A 14,511-nucleotide genomic window follows, 5' to 3' on the forward strand; every position below is an offset into this window, starting at 1 on the left:
TGTGCAATGCTGCTCCCAGCGATTTTCTCTGTGCAATGTTGCTCCCAGCGATTTTCTCTGTGCAAAGCTGCTCCCAGCGATTTTCTCTGTGCAATGTTGCTCCCAGCGATTTTCTCTGTGCAATGCTGCTCCCAGCGATTTTCTCTGTGCAATGTTGCTCCCAGCGATTTTCTCTGTGCAATGTTGCTCCCAGCGATTTTCTCTGTGCAATGTTGCTCCCAAGCGATTTTCTCTGTGCAATGTTGCTCCCAGCGATTTTCTCTGTGCAAAGCTGCTCCCAGCGATTTTCTCTGTGCAATGTTGCTCCCAGCGATTTTCTCTGTGCAAAGCTGCTCCCAGCGATTTTCTCTGTGCAATGTTGCTCCCAGCGATTTTCTCTATGCAATGTTGCTCCCAGCGATTTTCTCTGTGCAATGTTGCTCCCAGCGATTTTCTCTGTGCAATGTTGCTCCCAGCGATTTTCTCTGTGCAAAGCTGCTCCCAGCGATTTTCTCTGTGCAATGTTGCTCCCAGTGATTTTCTCTGTGCAATGTTGCTCCCAGCGATTTTCTCTGTGCAATGTAGCTCCCAAAGATTTTCTCTGTGCAATGTTGCTCCCAGCGATTTTCTCTGTGCAATGTTGCTCCCAGCGATTTTCTCTGTGCAATGTTGCACCCAGCGATTTTCTCTGTGCAATGTAGCTCCCAAAGATTTTCTCTGTGCTATGTTGCTCCCAGCGATTTTCTCTGTGCAAAGCTGCTCCCACCGATTTTCTCTGTGCAAAGCTGCTCCCAGCAATTTTCTCTGTGCAATGTTGCTCCCAACGATTTTCTCTGTGCAAAGCTGCTCCCAGTGATTTTCTCTGTGCAATGTTGCTCCCAGCGATTTTCTCTGTGCAAAGCTGCTCCCAGCGATTTTCTCTGTGCAATGTTGCTCCCAGCGATTTTCTCTGTGCAATGTTGCTCCAGCGATTTTCTCTGTGCAATATTGCTTCCCAGCGATTTTCTCTGTGCAAAGCTGCTCCCAGCGATTTTTCTCGGTGCAAAGCTGCTCCCTAGCGATTTTCTCTGTGCAATGATGCTCCCAGCAATTTTCTCTGTGCAATGTTGCTCCCAGCGATTTTCTCTGTGCAATGTTGCACCCAGCGATTTTCTCTGTGCAATGTAGCTCCCAAGATTTTCTCTGTGCTATGTTGCTCCCAGCGATTTTCTCTGTGCAAAGCTGCTCCCACCGATTTTCTCTGTGCAAAGCTGCTCCCAGCAATTTTCTCTGTGCATGTTGCTCCCAACGATTTTCTCTGTGCAAAGCTGCTCCCAGCGATTTTCTCTGTGCAATGTTGCTCCCAGCGATTTTCTCTGTGCAATGTTGCTCCCAGCGATTTTCTCTGTGCAATGTTGCTCCCAGCGATTTTCTCTGTGCAATGTTGCTCCCAGCGATTTTCTCTGTGCAATGTTGCTCCCAGCGATTTTCTCTGTGCAATGTTGCTCCCAGCGATTTTCTCTGTGCAATGTTGCTCCCAGCGATTTTCTCTGTGCAAAGCTGCTCCCAGCGATTTTCTCTGTGCAATGTTGCTCCCAGCGATTTTCTCTGTGCAATGTTGCTCCCAGCGATTTTCTCTGTGCAAAGCTGCTCCCAGCGATTTTCTCTGTGCAATGTTGCTCCCAGCGATTTTCTCTGTGCAAAGCTGCTCCCAGCGATTTTCTCTGTGCAATGTTGCTCCCAGCGATTTTCTCTGTGCAAAGCTGCTCCCAGCGATTTTCTCTGTGCAAAGCTGCTCCCAGCGATTTTCTCTGTGCAATGTTGCTCCAGCGATTTTCTCTGTGCAATGTTGCTCCCAGCGATTTTCTCTGTGCAATGTTGCTCCCAGCGATTTTCTCTGTGCAAAGCTGCTCCCAGCGATTTTCTCTGTGCAAAGCTGCTCCCAGCGATTTTCTCTGTGCAATGTTGCTCCCAGCGATTTTCTCTGTGCAATGTTGCTCCCAGCGATTTTCTCTGTGCAATGTTGCTCCCAGCGATTTTCTCTGTGCAATGTAGCTCCCAGCGATTTTCTCTGTGCAAAGCTGCTCCCAGCAATTTTCTCTGTGCAATGTTGCTCCCAGCGATTTTCTCTGTGCAATGTTGCTCCCAGCGATTTTCTCTGTGCAATGTTGCTCCCAGCGATTTTCTCTGTGCAAATCTGCTCCCAGCGATTTTCTCTGTGCAAATGCTGCTCCCAGCGATTTTCTCTGTGCAATGTTGCTCCCAGTCGATTTTCTCTGTGCAATGTTGCTCCCAGCGATTTTCTCTGTGCAATGTTGCTCCCAGCGATTTTCTCTGTGCAATGTTGCTCCCAGCGATTTTCTCTGTGCAATGTTGCTCCCAGCGATTTTCTCTGTGCAATGCTGCTCCCAGCGATTTTCTCTGTGCAATGCTGCTCCCAGCGATTTTCTCTGTGCAATGTTGCTCCCAGCGATTTTCTCTGTGCAAAGCTGCTCCCAGCGATTTTCTCTGTGCAATGTTGCTCCCAACGATTTTCTCTGTGCAAAGCTGCTCCCAGTGATTTTCTCTGTGCAATGTTGCTCCCAGCGATTTTCTCTGTGCAATGTTGCTCCCTAGCGATTTTCTCTGTGCAATGTTGCTCCCAGCGATTTTCTCTGTGCAAAGCTGCTCCCAGCGATTTTCTCTGTGCAATGTTGCTCCCAGTGATTTTCTCTGTGCAATGTTGCTCCCAGCGATTTTCTCTGTGCAATGTTGCTCCCAGCGATTTTCTCTGTGCAATGTTGCTCCCAGCGATTTTCTCTGTGCAATGTTGCTCCCAGCGATTTTCTCTGTGCAAAGCTGCTCCCAGCGATTTTCTCTGTGCAATGTTGCTCCCAGTGATTTTCTCTGTGCAATGTTGCTCCCAGCGATTTTCTCTGTGCAAAGCTGCTCCCAGCGATTTTCTCTGTGCAATGTTGCTCCCAACGATTTTCTCTGTGCAAAGCTGCTCCCAGCGATTTTCTCTGTGCAATGTTGCTCCCAACGATTTTCTCTGTGCAAAGCTGCTCCCAGCGATTTTCTCTGTACAAAGTTGCACCCAGCGATTTTCTCTGTGCAATGTTTCTCCCAGTGATTTTCTCTGTGCAAAGCTGCTCCCAGCGATTTTCTCTGTGCAATGTTGCTCCCAGCGATTTTCTCTATGCAATGTTGCTCCCAGCGATTTTCTCTGTGCAATGTTGCTCCCAGCGATTTTCTCTGTGCAATGTTGCTCCCAGCGATTTTCTCTGTGCAAAGCTGCTCCCAGCGATTTTCTCTGTGCAATGTTGCTCCCAGTGATTTTCTCTGTGCAATGTTGCTCCCAGCGATTTTCTCTGTGCAATGTAGCTCCCAAGATTTTCTCTGTGCAATGTTGCTCCCAGCGATTTTCTCTGTGCAATGTTGCTCCCAGCGATTTTCTCTGTGCAATGTTGCACCCATGCGATTTTCTCTGTGCAATGTAGCTCCCAAAGATTTTCTCTGTGCTATGTTGCTCCCAGCGATTTTCTCTGTGCAAAGCTGCTCCCACCGATTTTCTCTGTGCAAAGCTGCTCCCAGCAATTTTCTCTGTGCAATGTTGCTCCCAACGATTTTCTCTGTGCAAAGCTGCTCCCAGTGATTTTCTCTGTGCAATGTTGCTCCCAACGATTTTCTCTGTGCAAAGCTGCTCCCAGCGATTTTCTCTGTGCAATGTTGCTCCCAGCGATTTTCTCTGTGCAATGTTGCTCCCAGCAATTTTCTCTGTGCAATATTGTTCCCAGCGATTTTCTCTGTGCAAAGCTGCTCCCAGCGATTTTCTCGGAGCAAAGCTGCTCCTAGAGATTTTCTCTGTGCAATGATGCTCCCAGCAATTTTCTCTGTGCAATGTTGCTCCCAGCGATTTTCTCTGTGCAATGTTGCACCCAGCGATTTTCTCTGTGCAATGTAGCTCCCAAAGATTTTCTCTGTGCTATGTTGCTCCCAGCGATTTTCTCTGTGCAAAGCTGCTCCCACCGATTTTCTCTGTGCAAAGCTGCTCCCAGCAATTTTATCTGTGCAATGTTGCTCCCAACGATTTTCTCTGTGCAAAGCTGCTCCCAGTGATTTTCTCTGTGCAATGTTGCTCCCAGCGATTTTCTCTGTGCAATGTTGCTCCCAGCGATTTTCTCTGTGCAATGTTGCTCCCAGCGATTTTCTCTGTGCAATGCTGCTCCCAGCGATTTTCTCTGTGCAAAGCTGCTCCCAGCGATTTTCTCTGTGCAATGTTGCTCCCAGTGATTTTCTCTGTGCAATGTTGCTCCCAGCGATTTTCTCTGTGCAATGTTGCTCCCAAAGATTTTCTCTGTGCAATGTTGCTCCCAGCGATTTTCTCTGTACAAAGCTGCACACAGTGATTTTCTCTGTGCAATGTTGCTCCCAGCGATTTTCTCTGTGCAATGTTGCACCCAGTGATTTTCTCTGTGCAATGTAGCTCCCAAAGATTTTCTCTGTGCAATGTTGCTCCCAGCGATTTTCTCTGTGCAAAGCTGCTCCCAGCGATTTTCTCTGTGCAAAGCTGCTCCCAGCGATTTTCTCTGTGCAAAGCTGCTCCCAGCGATTTTCTCTGTGCAATGTTGCTCCCAGCGATTTTCTCTATGCAATGTTGCTCCCAGCGATTTTCTCTGTGCAATGTTGCTCCCAGCGATTTTCTCTGTGCAATGTTGCTCCCAGCGATTTTCTCTGTGCAAAGCTGCTCCCAGCGATTTTCTCTGTGCAATGTTGCTCCCAGCGATTTTCTCTGTGCAATGTTGCTCCCAGCGATTTTCTCTGTGCAATGTAGCTCCCAAAGATTTTCTCTGTGCAATGTTGCTCCCAGCGATTTTCTCTGTGCAATGTTGCTCCCAGCGATTTTCTCTGTGCAATGTTGCTCCCAGCGATTTTCTCTGTGCAATGTTGCACCCAGCGATTTTCTCTGTGCAATGTAGCTCCCAAAGATTTTCTCTGTGCTATGTTGCTCCCAGCGATTTTCTCTGTGCAAAGCTGCTCCCACCGATTTTCTCTGTGCAAAGCTGCTCCCAGCAATTTTATCTGTGCAATGTTGCTCCCAACGATTTTCTCTGTGCAAAGCTGCTCCCAGTGATTTTCTCTGTGCAATGTTGCTCCCAACGATTTTCTCTGTGCAAAGCTGCTCCCAGCGATTTTCTCTGTGCAATGTTGCTCCCAGCGATTTTCTCTGTGCAATGTTGCTCCCAGCGATTTTCTCTGTGCAATGTTGCACCCAGCGATTTTCTCTGTGCAAAGCTGCTCCCAGTGATTTTCTCTGTGCAAAGCTGCTCCAAGCGATTTTCTCTGTGCAATGTTGCACCCAGCGATTTTCTCTGTGCAATGTAGCTCCCAAAGATTTTCTCTGTGCAATGTTGCTCCCAGCGATTTTCTCTGTGCAATGTTGCACCCAGCGATTTTCTCTGTGCAATGTAGCTCCCAAAGATTTTCTCTGTGCTATGTTGCTCCCAGCGATTTTCTCTGTGCAAAGCTGCTCCCACCGATTTTCTCTGTGCAAAGCTGCTCCCAGCAATTTTATCTGTGCAATGTTGCTCCCAACAATTTTCTCTGTGCAAAGCTGCTCCCAGTGATTTTCTCTGTGCAATGTTGCTCCCAACGATTTTCTCTGTGCAAAGCTGCTCCCAGCGATTTTCTCTGTGCAATGTTGCTCCCAGCGATTTTCTCTGTGCAATGTTGCTCCCAGCGATTTTCTCTGTGCAATGTTGTTCCCAGCGATTTTCTCTGTGCAAAGCTGCTCCCAGTGATTTTCTCTGTGCAAAGCTGCTCCCAGTGATTTTCTCTGTGCAATGTTGCACCCAGCGATTTTCTCTGTGCAATGTAGCTCCCAAAGATTTTCTCTGTGCAATGTTGCTCCCAGCGATTTTCTCTGTGCAATGTTGCACCCAGCGATTTTCTCTGTGCAATGTAGCTCCCAAAGATTTTCTCTGTGCTATGTTGCTCCCAGCGATTTTCTCTGTGCAAAGCTGCTCCCACCGATTTTCTCTGTGCAAAGCTGCTCCCAGCAATTTTATCTGTGCAATGTTGCTCCCAGCAATTTTCTCTGTGCAAAGCTGCTCCCAGCGATTTTCTCTGTGCAATGCTGCTCCCAGCAATTTTCTCTGTGCAATGTTGCTCCCAGTGATTTTCTCTGTGCAATGTTGCTCCCAGCGATTTTCTCTGTGCAATGTTGCTCCCAAAGATTTTCTCTGTGCAATGTTGCTCCCAGCGATTTTCTCTGTACAAAGCTGCACCCAGCGATTTTCTCTGTGCAATGTTTCTCCCAGCGATTTTCTCTGTGCAAAGCTGCTCCCAGCGATTTTCTCTGTGCAATGTTGCTCCCAGCGATTTTCTCTGTGCAATGTTGCTCCCAGCGATTTTCTCTGTGCAAAGCTGCTCCCAGCGATTTTCTCTGTGCAATGTTGCTCCCAGTGATTTTCTCTGTGCAATGATGCTCCCAGCGATTTTCTCTGTGCAATGTAGCTCCCAAAGATTTTCTCTGTGCAATGTTGCTCCCAGCGATTTTCTCTGTGCAATGTTGCTCCCAGCGATTTTCTCTGTGCAATGTTGCTCCCAGCGATTTTCTCTGTACAAAGCTGCACACAGCGATTTTCTCTGTGCAATGTTTCTCCCAGCGATTTTCTCTGTGCAAAGCTGCTCCCAGCGATTTTCTCTGTGCAATGTTGCTCCCAGCGATTTTCTCTATGCAATGTTGCTCCCAGCGATTTTCTCTGTGCAATGTTGCTCCCAGCGATTTTCTCTGTGCAATGTTGCTCCCAGCAATTTTCTCTGTGCAAAGCTGCTCCCAGCGATTTTCTCTGTGCAATGTTGCTCCCAGCGATTTTCTCTGTGCAATGTTGCTCCCAGCGATTTTCTCTGTGCAATGTAGCTCCCAAAGATTTTCTCTGTGCAAAGTTGCTCCCAGCGATTTTCTCTGTGCAATGTTGCTCCCACCGATTTTCTCTGTGCAATGTTGCTCCCAGCGATTTTCTCTGTGCAATGTTGCACCCAGCGATTTTCTCTGTGCAATGTAGCTCCCAAAGATTTTCTCTATGCTATGTTGCTCCCAGCGATTTTCTCTGTGCAAAGCTGCTCCCACCGATTTTCTCTGTGCAAAGCTGCTCCCAGCAATTTTATCTGTGCAATGTTGCTCCCAATGATTTTCTCTGTGCAAAGCTGCTCCCAGCGATTTTCTCTGTGCAATGTTGCTCCCAACGATTTTCTCTGTGCAATGTTGCTCCCAGCGATTTTCTCTGTGCAATATTGTTCCCAGTGATTTTCTCTGTGCAAAGCTGCTCCCAGCGATTTTCTCGGTGCAAAGCTGCTCCTAGAGATTTTCTCTGTGCAATGATGCTCCCAGCAATTTTCTCTGTGCTATGTTGCTCCCAGCGATTTTCTCTGTGCAAAGCTGCTCCCACCGATTTTCTCTGTGCATAGCTGCTCCCAGCAATTTTATCTGTGCAATGTTGCTCCCAATGATTTTCTCTGTGCAAAGCTGCTCCCAGTGATTTTCTCTGTGCAATGTTGCTCCCAACGATTTTCTCTGTGCAAAGCTGCTCCCAGCGATTTTCTCTGTGCAATGTTGCTCCCAGCGATTTTCTCTGTGCAATGTTGCTCCCAGCGATTTTCTCTGTGCAATATTGCTCCCAGCGATTTTCTCTGTGCAATGTAGCTCCCAAAGATTTTCTCTGTGCAAAGTTGCTCCCAGCGATTTTCTCTGTGCAATGTTGCTCCCACCGATTTTCTCTGTGCAATGTTGCTCCCAGCGATTTTCTCTGTGCAATGTTGCACCCAGCGATTTTCTCTGTGCAATGTAGCTCCCAAAGATTTTCTCTATGCTATGTTACTCCCAGCGATTTTCTCTGTGCAAAGCTGCTCCCACCGATTTTCTCTGTGCAAAGCTGCTCCCAGCAATTTTATCTGTGCAATGTTGCTCCCAATGATTTTCTCTGTGCAAAGCTGCTCCCAGCGATTTTCTCTGTGCAATGTTGCTCCCAACGATTTTCTCTGTGCAAAGCTGCTCCCAGCGATTTTCTCTGTGCAATGTTGCTCCCAGCGATTTTCTCTGTGCAATGTTGCTCCCAGCGATTTTCTCTGTGCAATATTGTTCCCAGTGATTTTCTCTGTGCAAAGCTGCTCCCAGCGATTTTCTCGGTGCAAAGCTGCTCCTAGAGATTTTCTCTGTGCAATGATGCTCCCAGCAATTTTCTCTGTGCAATGTTGCTCCCAGCGATTTTCTCTGTGCAATGTTGCACCCAGCGATTTTCTCTGTGCAATGTAGCTCCCAAAGATTTTCTCTGTGCTATGTTGCTCCCAGCGATTTTCTCTGTGCAAAGCTGCTCCCACCGATTTTCTCTGTGCAAAGCTGCTCCCAGCAATTTTATCTGTGCAATGTTGCTCCCAACGATTTTCTCTGTGCAAAGCTGTTCCCAGTGATTTTCTCTGTGCAATGTTGCTCCCAGCGATTTCCTCTGTGCAATGTTGCTCCCAGCGATTTTCTCTGTGCAAAGCTGCTCCCAGCGATTTTCTCTGTGCAATGTTGCTCCCAGCGATTTTCTCTGTGCAATGTTGTTCCCAGCGATTTTCTCTGTGTAAAGCTGCTCCCAGCGATTTTATCTGTGCAATGTAGCTCCCAAAGAATTTCTCTGTGCAATGTAGCTCCCAAAGATTTTCTCTGTGCAATGTTGCTCCCAGCTATTTTCTCTGTGCAATGTTGCTCCCAGCGATTTTCTCTGTGCAATGTAGCTCCCAAAGATTTTCTCTGTGCAATGCTGCTCCCAGCAATTTTCTCTGTGCAATGTTGCTCCCAGTGATTTTCTCTGTGCAATGTTGCTCCCAGTGATTTTCTCTGTGCAATGTTGCTCCCAGCGATTTTCTCTGTGCAATGTTGCTCCCAAAGATTTTCTCTGTGCAATGTTGCTCCCAGCGATTTTCTCTGTACAAAGCTGCACCCAGCGATTTTCTCTGTGCAATGTTTCTCCCAGCGATTTTCTCTGTGCAAAGCTGCTCCCAGCGATTTTCTCTGTGCAATGTTGCTCCCAGCGATTTTCTCTATGCAATGTTGCTCCCAGCGATTTTCTCTGTGCAATGTTGCACCCAGCGATTTTCTCTGTGCAATGTAGGTCCCAAAGATTTTCTCTGTGCTATGTTGCTCCCAGCGATTTTCTCTGTGCAAAGCTGCTCCCACCAATTTTCTCTGTGCAAAGCTGCTCCCAGCGATTTTCTCTGTGCAATGTTGCACCCAGCGATTTTCTCTGTGCAATGTAGGTCCCAAAGATTTTCTCTGTGCTATGTTGCTCCCAGCGATTTTCTCTGTGCAATGTTGCTCCCAGCGATTGTCTCTGTGCAATGTTGCTCCCAGCGATTTTCTCTGTGCAATGTTGCACCCAGCGATTTTCTCTGTGCAATGTAGGTCCCAAAGATTTTCTCTGTGCTATGTTGCTCCCAGCGATTTTCTCTGTGCAATGTTGCACCCAGCGATTTTCTCTGTGCAATGTAGGTCCCAAAGATTTTCTCTGTGCTATGTTGCTCCCAGCGATTTTCTCTGTGCAATGTTGCTCCCAGTGATTTTCTCTGTGCAATGTTGCTCCCAGTGATTTTCTCTGTGCAATATAGCTCCCAAAGATTTTCTCTGTGCAATGTTGCTCCCAGCGATTTTCTCTGTGCAATGTTGCTCCCAGCGATTTTCTCTGTGCAATGTTGCTCCCAGCGATTTTCTCTGTGCAATGTTGCACCCAGCGATTTTCTCTGTGCAATGTAGGTCCCAAAGATTTTCTCTGTGCTATGTTGCTCCCAGCGATTTTCTCTGTGCAAAGCTGCTCCCACCGATTTTCTCTGTGCAAAGCTGCTCCCAGTGATTTTCTCTGTGCAATGTTGCTACCAACGATTTTCTCTGTGCAAAGCTGCTCCCAGCGATTTTCTCTGTGCAATGTTGCTCCCAGCGATTTTCTCTGTGCAATGTTGCTCCCAGCGATTTTCTCTGTGCAATATTGTTCCCAGCGATTTTCTCTGTGCAAAGCTGCTCCCAGCGATTTTCTCGGTGCAAAGCTGCTCCTAGAGATTTACTCTGTGCAATGATGCTCCCAGCAATTTTCTCTGTGCAATGTTGCTCCCAGCGATTTTCTCTGTGCAATGTTGCACCCAGTGATTTTCTCTGTGCAATGTAGCTCCCAAAGATTTTCTCTGTGCTATGTTGCTCCCAGCGATTTTCTCTGTGCAAAGCTGCTCCCACCGATTTTCTCTGTGCAAAGCTGCTCCCAGCAATTTTATCTGTGCAATGTTGCTCCCAACGATTTTCTCTGTGCAAAGCTGCTCCCAGTGATTTTCTCTGTGCAATGTTGCTCCCAGCGATTTTCTCTGTGCAATGTTGCTCCCAGCGATTTTCTCTGTGCAATGTTGCTCCCAGCGATTTTCTCTGTGCAATATTGCTCCCAGCGATTTTCTCTGTGCAAAGCTGCTCCCAATGATTTTCTCGGTGCAAAGCTGCTCCTAGCGATTTTCTCTGTGCAATGTTGCTCCCAGAGATTTTCTCTGTGCAATGTTGCTCCCAGTGATTTTCTCTGTGCAAAGCTGCTCCCAGCGATTTTCTCTGTGCAATTTTGCTCCCAGCGATTTTCTCTGTGCAAAGCTGCTACCAGCGATTTTCTCTGTGCAAAGCTGCTCCCAGCGATTTTCTCTGTGCACATTGCAATGCTGCTCCCAGCGATTTTCTCTGTGCAATGTTGCTCCCAGCGATTTTCTCTTTGGAATGTTGCTCCCAGAGATTTTCTCTGTGCAATGTTGCTCACAGCGATTTTCTCTGTACAAAGCTGCTCCCAGCAATTTTCTTTGTGCAATGTTGCTCCCAGCGATTTTCTCTGTGCAATGTTCCTCCCAGCGATTTTCTCTGTGCAATGATGCTCCCAGCGATTTTCTCTGTGCAAAGCTGCTCCCAGAGATTTTCTCTGTGCAATGTTGCTCCCATCGATTTTCTCTGTGCAATGTTGTTCCCAGCGATTTTCTCTGTGCAATGTAGCTCCCAAAGATTTTCTCTGTGCAATGTTGCTCCCAGCGATTTTCTCTGTGCAATGTTGCTCCCAGCGATTTTCCCTGTGCAAAGCTGCTCCCAGTGATTTTCTCTGTGCAATGTTGCTCCCAGCGATTTTCTCCGTACAAAGCTGCTCCCAGCGATTTTCTCTGTGCAATGTTGCTCCCAACGATTTTCTCAGTGCAAAGCTGCTCCCAGTGATTTTCTCTGTGCAATGTTGCTCCCAGCGATTTTCTCTGTGCAATGTTTCTCCCAGCAATTTTCTCTGTGCAAAGCTGCTCCCAGCGATTTTCTCTGTGCAATATTGCTCCCAGCGATTTTCTCTGTGCAAAGCTGCTCCCAACGATTTTCTCGGTGCAAAGCTGCTCCTAGCGATTTTCTCTGTGCAATGTTGCTCCCAGAGATTTTCTCTGTGCAAAGCTGCTCACAGTGATTTTCTCTGTGCAATGTTGCTACCAACGATTTTCTCTGTGCAAAGCTGCTCCCAGCGATTTTCTCTGTGCAATGTTGCTCCCAGCGATTTTCTCTGTGCAATGTTGCTCCCAGCGATTTTCTCTGTGCAATATTGTTCCCAGCGATTTTCTCTGTGCAAAGCTGCTCCCAGCGATTTTCTCGGTGCAAAGCTGCTCCTAGAGATTTTCTCTGTGCAATGATGCTCCCAGCAATTTTCTCTGTGCAATGTTGCTCCCAGCGATTTTCTCTGTGCAATGTTGCACCCAGCGATTTTCTCTGTGCAATGTAGCTCCCAAAGATTTTCTCTGTGCTATGTTGCTCCCAGCGATTTTCTCTGTGCAAAGCTGCTCCCACCGATTTTCTCTGTGCAAAGCTGCTCACAGCAATTTTATCTGTGCAATGTTGCTCCCAACGATTTTCTCTGTGCAAAGCTGCTCCCAGTGATTTTCTCTGTGCAATGTTGCTCCCAGCGATTTTCTCTGTGCAATGTTGCTCCCAGCGATTTTCTCTGTGCAATATTGCTCCCAGCGATTTTCTCTGTGCAAAGCTGCTCCCAAGCGATTTTCTCGGTGCAAAGCTGCTCCTAGCGATTTTCTCTGTGCAATGTTGCTCCCAGAGATTTTCTCTGTGCAATGTTGCTCCCAGTGATTTTCTCTGTGCAAAGCTGCTCCCAGCGATTTTCTCTGTGCAATGTTGCTCCCAGCGATTTTCTCTGTGCAAAGCTGCTCCCAGCGATTTTCTCTGTGCAAAGCTGCTCCCAGCGATTTTCTCTGTGCACATTGCAATGCTGCTCCCAGCGATTTTCTCTGTGCAATGTTGCTCCCAGCGATTTTCTCTTTGGCAATGTTGCTCCCAGAGATTTTCTCTGTGCAATGTTGCTCCCAGCGATTTTCTCTGTACAAAGCTGCTCCCAGCGATTTTCTCTGTGCAATGTTGCTCCCAGCGATTTTCTCTGTGCAATGTTCCTCCCAGCGATTTTCTCTGTGCAATGTTGCTCCCAGCGATTTTCTCTGTGCAAAGCTGCTCCCAGCGATTTTCTCTGTGCAATGTTGCTCCCATCGATTTTCTCTGTGCAATGTTGTTCCCAACGATTTTCTCTGTGCAATGTAGCTCCCAAAGATTTTCTCTGTGCAATGTTGCTCCCAGCGATTTTCTCTGTGCAATGTTGCTCCCAGCGATTTTCCCTGTGCAAAGCTGCTCCCAGTGATTTTCTCTGTGCAATGTTGCTCCCAGCGATTTTTTCTGTGCAAATCTGCTCCAAGCAATTTTCTCTGTGCAATGTTGCTCCCAGCAATTTTCTCCGTACAAAGCTGCTCCCAGCGATTTTCTCTGTGCAATGTTGCTCCCAACGATTTTCTCTGTGCAAAGCTGCTCCCAGTGATTTTCTCTGTGCAATGTTGCTCCCAGCGATTTTCTCTGTGCAATGTTGCTCCCAGCAATTTTCTCTGTGCAAAGCTGCTCCCAGCGATTTTCTCGGTGCAAAGCTGCTCCCAGCGATTTTCTCGGTGCAAAGCTGCTCCTAGCGATTTTCTCGGTGCAAAGCTGCTCCCAGCGATTTTCTCGGTGTAAAGCTGCTCCTAGCAATTTTCTCTGTGCAGTGTTGCTCCCAGCGATTTTCTCTGTGCAAAGCTGCTCCCAGCGATTTTCTCTGTGCAATGTTGCTCCCAGCGATTTTCTCTGTGCAATGTTGCTCCCAGCGATTTTCTCTGTGCAAAGCTGATCCCAGCGATTTTCTCTGTGCAAAGCTGATCCCAGCGATTTTCTCTGTGCAATGTTGCTCCCAGCGATTTTCTCTGTGCAAAGCTGCTCCCAGCGATTTTCTCTGTGCAAAGCTGCTCCCAGCGATTTTCTCCGTGCAAAGCTGCTCCCAGCGATTTTCTCCGTGCAATGTTGCTCCCAGCGATTTTCTCTGTGCAAAGCTGCTCCCAGCGATTTTCTCTGTGCAATGTTGCTCCCAGCGATTTTCTCTGTGCAATGTTGCTCCCAGCGAATTTCTCTGTGCAAAGCTTCTCCCAGCGATTTTCTCTGTGCAATGTTGCTTCCAGCGAATTTCTCTATACAATGTTACTCCCAGTGATTTTCTCTGTGCAAAGCTGCTCCCAGCGATTTTCTCTGTGCAAAGCTGCTCCAAGTGATTTTCTCTGTACAAAGCTGCTCCCAGCGATTTTCTCTTTGCAATGTTGCTCTCAGCGATTTTCTCTGTGCAATGTTGCTCCCAAATATTTTCTCTGTGCAATGTTGCTCCCAGCGATTTTCTCTTTGGAATGTTGCTCCCAGAGATTTTCTCTGTGCAATGTTGCTCCCAGCGATTTTCTCTGTACAAAGCTGCTCCCAGCGATTTTCTCTGTGCAATGTTGCTCCCAGCGATTTTCTCTGTGCAATGTTCCTCCCAGTGATTTTCTCTGTGCAATGATGCTCCCAGCGATTTTCTCTGTGCAAAGCTGCTCCCAGTGATTTTCTTTGTGCAATGTTGCTCCCAGCGATTTTCTCTGTGCAATGTTGCTCCCAGCGATTTTCTCTGTGCAATGTAGCTCCCAAGATTTTCTCTGTGCAATGTTGCTCCCATCGATTTTCTCTGTGCAATGTTGCTCCCAGCGATTTTCTCTGTGCAAAGCTGCTCCCAGCGATTTTCTCTGTGCAATGTTGCTCGCAGCGATTTTCTCTGTGCAATGTTGCTCCCAGCGATTTTCTCTGTACAAAGCTGCTCCTAGTGATTTTCTCTGTGCAATGTTGCTCCCAGCGATTTTCTCTTTGCAATGTAGCTCCCATAGATTTTCTCTGTGCAATATTGCTCCCATCGATTTTCTCTGTGCAAAGCTGCTCCCAGCGATTTTCTCTGTGCAAAGCTGCTCCTAGTGATTTTCTCTGTGCAATGTTGCTCCCAGCGAATTTCTCTTTGCAATGTAGCTCCCATAGATTTTCTCTGTGCAATATTGCTCCCATCGATTTTCTCTGTGCAAAGCTGCTCCCAGCGATTTTCTCGGTGCAAAGCTGCTCCTAGTGATTTTCTCTGTGCAATGTTGCTCCCAGTGATTTTCTCTATACAATGTTGCTCCCAGCGA

Source organism: Geotrypetes seraphini, chromosome 12 (genome assembly GCF_902459505.1).
Source record: "Geotrypetes seraphini chromosome 12, aGeoSer1.1, whole genome shotgun sequence".
NCBI lineage: Eukaryota > Metazoa > Chordata > Amphibia > Gymnophiona > Dermophiidae > Geotrypetes > Geotrypetes seraphini.